Genomic DNA, 7,694 nt, shown 5'->3' on the forward strand with positions numbered 1-7,694 from the left:
AGCCGGCGAGGGGACGCCTTTCCTAAACCACGCCAGGCGTCCCGGGGGGATTTTTGGCGTGCCCTACCCCGAAAAGTTCGAAGAGCGTTTGTGTGCCGCCGAGCCGGCTTCTTGCCGGGGGAAGCCGCGGACATCGCCCCGGCTGCGGGGGCCGTCCCCAGGGCCGCGGGTCACCCCACGCTGCCTTCTCCGGGAGGGAGAGCAGCGGCCACCCAAACCCAGTGATTTCGGGAGCTGTTCCCTCGCCTCTGCCTTGTTTTGCAGCAAGCTCTGCCTTTCCCCTTCTTTCAATAAATAATTACAAACCCACCAATATATTAAAGCCTGTCTTTTCACACGCTGAAGGTATTTACACTTTCATATATGCCAAGTCTGAGTTATTATTCTTTCTCTCCCCTAATGGCTGTGTCAGTGTCAGATTCCTATCAGAGTAAAATAATACATCCCAACCTCCCGCTGCTCTTTCTTTACCTCCAGGGATATTAATTACAGGGCAGGGTGCGGAGCCGGCAGGGAGGCGGCGGCAGGGCCGCATTATCTCCCTGCCTCTCCCGAAGCCGGAGAGCAGCGCCCGGCCAGGGGCTGAGCGTTGGGAAGACGTGCCGCCGCTCGCCGGGCTCGAAGAACCCCTCTGGAACAGGGCTACAACCAGAAAAACCTCTCCTCGGCCTTCCCGCCTGCTCCCGCCGGCAAATCACTGCCAGCTCCATCACCATCCGCTTCCTCCCGGGCAGAGGATGAGGAGCAGCGGCTCTGAGCAGCCTCTGTGAGCGATGGCGAGACCCAGGCTGGAGGGATGTGCCGACGGGCAGCGCGGTCTCCTCCCCTCGCCTTCCCTCCTGGGGCCGCGCCGATGGATGAGCCCAAATCCCCCCGCCCGGTGGGCTGCCCGCCGGGAATGCCGCGCTCAGGTCAGCCTCGCTGCTGGAGGAACTGCATTTTTATTTCCCTTCCTCTCTGGTGGAGTCTCCTCCCCGGATCCCCATCTCCACAGCGCGGCTGGGGGAGGCTTGGGAGCTTTGGAACCATCTTCCACTGCCCTCTGCCGACACAACGAGCAGCTAAATTTTGATTTCCACATCAGCAGAAATCCTGTTCAGGTTCCCGGCCTGCTGGTTTTATTGTGTTAAGCCCCTGCAAGCCGAGAGAGAAGGGGCCTGGGGTACCCCGGGGGGTGCACAGGGAAGCTGCCCCCCAAAATGTTAATTCTGCACAGCAACAAAGCAAGGCTGGATTAAAAACAGCAGTGAGAGAGGTGGGAGAGCCCTTTGCTATAGAAAACACCATGTTATGGAGACTTCTTCCCTCTGGAGCTGCAGAAGGCTCTCAGGGGGGAAACAGGAGATTAATTCTCCTTGGACCTTGAGCCAGACACAAAACCCAGGGAGCAGCATCTCCCCTGGATGTTGGCTGCATGGTGCCTGGACAGAGCATTTTTTGCTCAGGCATCACTGGGCTGGACTGAACCAGTGAGACTGAGGGGTAAAATCCCAGAAGGGACTGAAAAAGTGGGGGGTTAAAAGTCTGGGCTGGGTGAGACTATGGAGGTTTCATTGAGGAGGGAGATGCAGCCTGGGAAGCTCTGGGGAATCCAAGCAGGAACAGCTCTGCCTGCTGTAAGAGCACAGAGCATCCCACCCAGAGGCTCTGCGGCTTCATAACCACAAGATGAAAGAAACACTGAGGAAAACCAGATAAAGCTGCTCTTCCCTGGTTGAACTCCCTGCTAAAACACCCTTCTGTGTCTGCCACATGGTTTCCCTCAAGGCCCTGAGCTGCCAGCTTGGTGAGGGATGCAGTGGATGGCAGCAGCACCTCCAGGCTCTCCAGATCCACATCTGGCATCCCTGGAGAGCTGGCAGGGAGCACCTCCTGTCACAGCTGAGAGCAGCTTGTGCTTGGCTCCAACCCTGGTGCCAGAGCCCCTGCCAGAGGGATTGGCTCCTGCTCAGTGTGTGCCTGGTTGTGCAGAAGGGGAGGAGGAATGGAAATATGCAAACAGCTTGGGAAGTGCAAACAGCTTGGGAAGTGCTGTGGGAGGACATGGCCTTCGTGGAGAACACAAATCCCCAGTGGCTTTGTAACCTGGCTTGGGTTTAGTGACATGGGGATGAAGGCTTCAGTTTCAGCTTTCATGTTTTCCAGATTCTGGACTGCATTGGTATGTAACTCTGAACTTCATATAAAGTGTTACAAGTTCTTCTCACAGCTCAGGCACACAGAACAATCCTTTTCCAACCCCAGAACCAAGGACACCACTCCAGCTTCAGGCCCAAAAAGTGCAAACAACAGAGAATTGAGGAGAGCAGTCTGGGAGGATGGGACTGCATCACCTGGAGCTGGAATTGGACAATTAACCCCAAAATGGAAATGGACCAAAACTGATAAAAGTGTGAGAACTCGTGACCCTCACTGAGTTTGGGTGCAGCCCTGGCTGGGCTCTTGTGCTGCCCAGGGTGAATCCTGTGAAGGCCTTTTAATAAATCCCTGCTTTATTCCTTTAACTCTGCCCAGCCTCTGCTCTAGGCAGCCTTTCAAAGGATCAGAGACATGTAGGGTTGTCCTGAGGACAAAACCTCACTGACAGCATCTGCTGCAGGGCCAAAAGCTCCAGGAAAACATCTCTAGTGATGAGCAGCTCTTGGCAGAGACATTCACATGCTGGGCACAGCCCCTTCCTGCCATTAGCAAGGAAGCCATTGGGCTCCTTTCTTTAGACTGGAGCTGTAGTTAAGACAGCTGCTACACCTGGCCTGGCAGAGACACTGTCACAGAGGAAAAAGGAGCTCAGGGGCAGCCCTGGGGATGTGGCAGACCTCCCTCCCTGGCAGGGCTACTGGATTGCAGAGTGTGCAGCCCAAGGCTTGTGCCAGCGAGAAGGCAGAGACCAGAACACTGCAATGTCCTTCCTCTGCCTGACCTTCCCAATATCTGCGATCTAAAATATCACAGATGGCATTTTCCACCCTTTTGGTGAGATTGAAGTAGACTCTACTAAGTTTGGCTGAAAAATGAGGCAACTTGGAAGTGCTGGTGTGAGCAGTGGGTTTTCAGGGAGCCATGTGCCACCAAATCCCACATTTGGCTTCATTTTGGCAGTGGAAATCACAGCACCATGTCCACTCCAGTGGTTCCAGGCTGGGTGGGGAACATGGTGCTGCTCAGACACTGCTGCCCTACCTGATTTTTCATGCAGCTGAGCAAAACCACTGTTTCTGGCCCAAAGAGAGGACCAGGGTGGATCTATGTTGTATTAAAGAGCTTCTGCAGCCACTCAGCTGCCTGCTCACCTTCAACCATCCAGCTGCAGAGGCGTGGAGGGCATTTTCTGAGCGTGCCTCACCGGTTTTCCATATTTCCTTTGAAATAGGAGCTCCAAAGGCACGTTCCTGTGGGGAAGTGGAAGTTCCTGCCCAGCCCCACCAACCCCAACCACTGCCACGTAACCCCACGGGACCTCGGCGCGAGGTGCCAGAGCTGCTCTGCTGATGGCAACAGCTCGAGCCGGCACACAAAGGAGGAAAGGATCCAGCTGTAAATTAATATTTTATAGAACACCAAGAAAAATCAGAGAGGCTAATTACAGCGATAATCATCGCTGCCCCGAGGCATTTCCATGGAAGTCAGGAATTACCCAGGATTACCTCAGCCCTCGCAGCAGCCCGGCGGGAGGCAGCGCGTGCGGCCGTGCCGCGGCACCCGGCACCTCCTCCCGGGCCAGCTGGGGGTCCAGGACCCAAAACAAAGAGCTTAGGCAGCCCCCTGGCGTCCCACTCCAGCTGCACAGCTTTGGCTTGCTGAGCTGGCCGGGGTGGATGGAGATGGAGGGTGCTGGGGTTGGGGGCTGGTGCTCCCCTGGCCCTGCTGTGCCTGTTGTCTGCAGGGTCACTGATGTGGGAGCCACCGCTGACCCCAAGCTGCTCAAAACTCTGAGGAGTTCAGGGAATCACTGACAAAAAGTTTGTGGATGTGCCCTCGGGATAAGTTTTTGCTATGGTTCTTTAATTTACTGTTATTAACTGATATTTGCATCGTTTATCCAGTGATGGAATGAATTCCCTTGGGAAAGGGTGATTTCCCCATCAGCTCCTCACTTTGGAGGGTGGGGGCACTGCCCAGCTCCAGCATGGCACGAAGTTGGCTCATGGCAAGCCTGGAACATCTCTGGGAGGGGCATGGCCTGGAGCTCTGCAGGTTCCTGTCCCACACAAAGGGACAAAGCCAGACCGGACACCTCCAGGGGAGCGGCTCGGGGAGCAGAGAAGCCTTGGTGCAGCTGGTTTGTGCCCCTGAGCTCGAGCAGAGGACACTGCTGGTCTGACACCCAGAAAAAACTCAGGTCAACCCCCCCATGTGCTGTGCACAGAGCTGGGAGGAGCCTGGGCTGAGGCTGGCCCTGGGCTGGGGGTGCTGAAGGTGCTCAGCTCTGTGGGTGCTGCACCCTCCCCTCCCCCTGCCCTCACCCTCCCAAGCTGTGTGGGGCACCCTGGGCGCGCTGCCTGTGCCCCCCAGGCTCGGGTGTGTGTCTGAGAGCACCCAGGAATGCAGGAGCTGCTCTGGGGGCTCCAGGGGCTGAGGACCGGGGCAGTTGTGCCACCCTTTGGGTTTGCTCCTGGCACCTCGAGGGTTTGTGACGCGCTGAGCTCTCCTGGCAGCACTGAGAGCTCCGGAGCTGCTCCGAGCGAGGGCTGGGGATCACCGAGGGCTGCGGGCAGGAGGGGGCAGCTCTGTCCCGGGGCACGGCAGAGGGGCTGCTCACCCCTCCCGTCCAAACTGAGTCCCCAAACCTGAGTCCCCTGCCTGGTGCTGTCGCAGGCTGTGCTGTCCTGGCAGCAACATCAGCCTCCTCGCCCTGACCGGCTGCACTTCTGGCTCTGTTTGGCTGACGGAAAACTTTCACTTATTTCTTGAGACGAGAGCACCTCTGGTAGCACCAGCGCAGGGACAGGACAGCTTGGCCAAGGCAGTCCAGGATGAATCTCAAGTGTCCAGCCTGAGTGACCGCTGCTCAGGAAGGTCCGTGGGGACACCGGCAGGAGTGAGGAGCGGAGGGAGGGTGCAGCAGCCGGGGCTGGAGTGGGCTGCAGAGCTACCCGAGCTCCTCGGGGCACGGCAGGGCTATCCGGGCTCCTCGGGGCAGGGCAGGGCTGCCCGGGCTCCTCGGGGCACGGCAGGGCTGCCCGGGCTCCTCGGGGCACGGCAGGGCAGCCCTTACACCTCTGCCTGCAGAAGAGACGGGCTCCGGACTGGGACACAGCCCTGTGCCCAAGGTCCAGCCTGGTGAGTGCTCCGGAGATGGCAGCTGTCCTTTTTGGGGTGCCCTCGCCCCTCATCCATGCCGTTTTTCTGTTCCTGACGAGCACCGGGGAGCACCATCCCAATGCGCTGGGGATGAGGAGCTCTTCCCGCTGCCTCCTCGCTGCTGGATGCGGCGCCTTCCTGACAAGCACGACTTAATCCCGCCCTGGAGCGCTGCGTAAAGAAATCAAAGCGTGAGTCATCTCCCTCCAAACCTCAGACCGTGGCACAGATTATCCCTCGTGCTGCTGAAGTTCTTTCTTCCCCCTCAGCCTCAGTGCAAGGGGAAGGCAGCGTGTTTCCCGCATGGCAGCTCCCGCACAGCTCCAACCACCTGTCTCTGCCGGCTCGCTCTGCCCTCTAGGAGCGGCTGCACGTACAACACGGCATCGTGGAATTGTTTAGGGTGGAAAAGCCTCCATCGAGTCCAACCATTGCCACAGCGCTGCCAAACCCAATATTAACCCGTGTCCCCAAGTGCCACATCTCCACATCCTTTAAATCCCCCCAGGGATGGTGACTCCATCACTGCCCTGGGCAGCTGTGCAGGGCTGGGCAGCCTTTTCCATGAAAAAAATGTCCTTAACATCCAGTCTAAACCTCCCCTGGCCCAGCCTGAGGCCGTTCCCTCTCCTCCTGTCCCTGTTCCCTGGGATAAGATCCCAAATCCCCCCAGCTGTTCCCTCCTGTCAGGAGCTGTGCAGAGCCACAAGGTCCCCCCGAGCTTCCTTTTCTCCAGGCTGTGCCCCTTTCCCAGCTCCCTCAGCTGCTCCTGGGGCTCCAGCCCCTTCCCAGTTCCATTCCCTTCTCTGGACAAGCTCCAGCCCCTCCAGGTCTCTCTTGAGGGGCCCAGAACTGCCCCCAGGATCTGAAATTCAATTCCTGTGGGTGCCTTGCCCTGCTGCGCCCCCAACCTCCAGCCCAGAGCTCCCCTTGGCTGCCCTGGCTGGGCAGGGACATGGCCAGAGATTTGAGGAAGGGCCGTGGGGTCACTGGGTGCTGCCCTGGCTCTGCTGGCATCCTTGGCACGGGCATGCAGCTGCCATGGGCAGAGCTGTGTGGTTTTCCTGCAGTCTCAGCCCCTGAAGGAGTAATTCACCTCTCTCCTTTGCCAGCCGGCAAAATCCCAGCTGGTCACTGGGGCTGGAGTGTGGGCACAGCCTGGGATGGGTTTGGTGGGGCTGGAGTGGGCTGAGAAGGGCAAAGCCCTGAGGTGTGCTCAGTGGAAGGTGTCCCTGCCAGGCAGGGGTGCTGAGATTGGATGGTCTGTAAGGTCACTTCCAACCCAAACCATTCAGGGATTCGACTCCCAGGCTGGGATTTTGTCAGATCCCCAAACAGATGAGGCTCCTGTAAATGTTTGCACTCAGCATGGTCCAGGGCTGGACTGGGGCACAGAACCAAGGTATGGTTTAGGCTGGAGGGCAGATTTAAAGGTCTTCTAGTCCAACCCCCTACCATGGGCAGGGACACCTCCCACTGTCCCAGGCTGCTCCAAGCCCCATCCATCCTGGCCTTGGGCACTGCCAGGGATCCAGGGGCAGCCACAGCTGCTCTGGGCACCCTCTGCCAGGGCCTCAACACCCTTACTGTAAAAAACTTCTTCCTCATATCTGGTTTAAATTGACCCTCTTCTATTTAAAAACCATTGCTTACTGTCCTATAACAACAGGTCCTGCTAAAAACTTTGTCACCATCTTTCTTGCGACCCTTTAGGCACTGCAAGGGACTCTTGGGTCTTCCTTCATCCTTCCCTTCTCCAGGTGAACACTCCCAGCTCTCCCAGCCTGCCCCAAGCAGAGGGCTCCAGCCCTCGGGGCATCTCTGTGACATGCCAAGGAGAGGACCCCAAACCCTCGGGCGGCAGCAGCTGGTGACAGCGACAAGCTGGGGAGGACCATGCTTTCCTTGTGGCTTCACCAGTACCCAGACCAACACCTTGGCCTGGATCTGACCCATGGGGAGACACCCAGGATGCACAGGACACAGAGGAAGCGTGGAGAAGATGGTGGCAACGCCACACCTGGAGCAGACGCTGTCCAAACCGCTCCCTCTCAGCCGAGCATCGCTTCCCCTCCCGGCCGCGCCAGCGGAAACATTTCCAGGGGATGCTCCAAAGCCGCGGCTCACGGCGAGCGGCTGGGCAGCGGCGGGGAATGGGGGATTTCTGCGAGCCCCGAGGCGAAGTTGTGAGGGCGGCTCGGGGGTGCCGGGGCTGGCTCGGGGGTGCCGGGGCTGGCTCGGGGTGCGGGGCTGGCTCAGTGGTGCCGGGTTGGCTCGGGGGTGCCGGGGCTGGCTCGGGGGTGCGGGGCTGGCTCAGGGGTGCGGGGCTGGCTCGGGGGTGCGGGGCTGGCTCGGGGTGCCGGGGCTAGCTCGGGAGTGCCGGGTTGGCTCGG

This window comes from Serinus canaria, chromosome 4A (genome assembly GCF_022539315.1).
Source record: "Serinus canaria isolate serCan28SL12 chromosome 4A, serCan2020, whole genome shotgun sequence".
In the NCBI taxonomy this organism is placed as follows: domain Eukaryota; kingdom Metazoa; phylum Chordata; class Aves; order Passeriformes; family Fringillidae; genus Serinus; species Serinus canaria.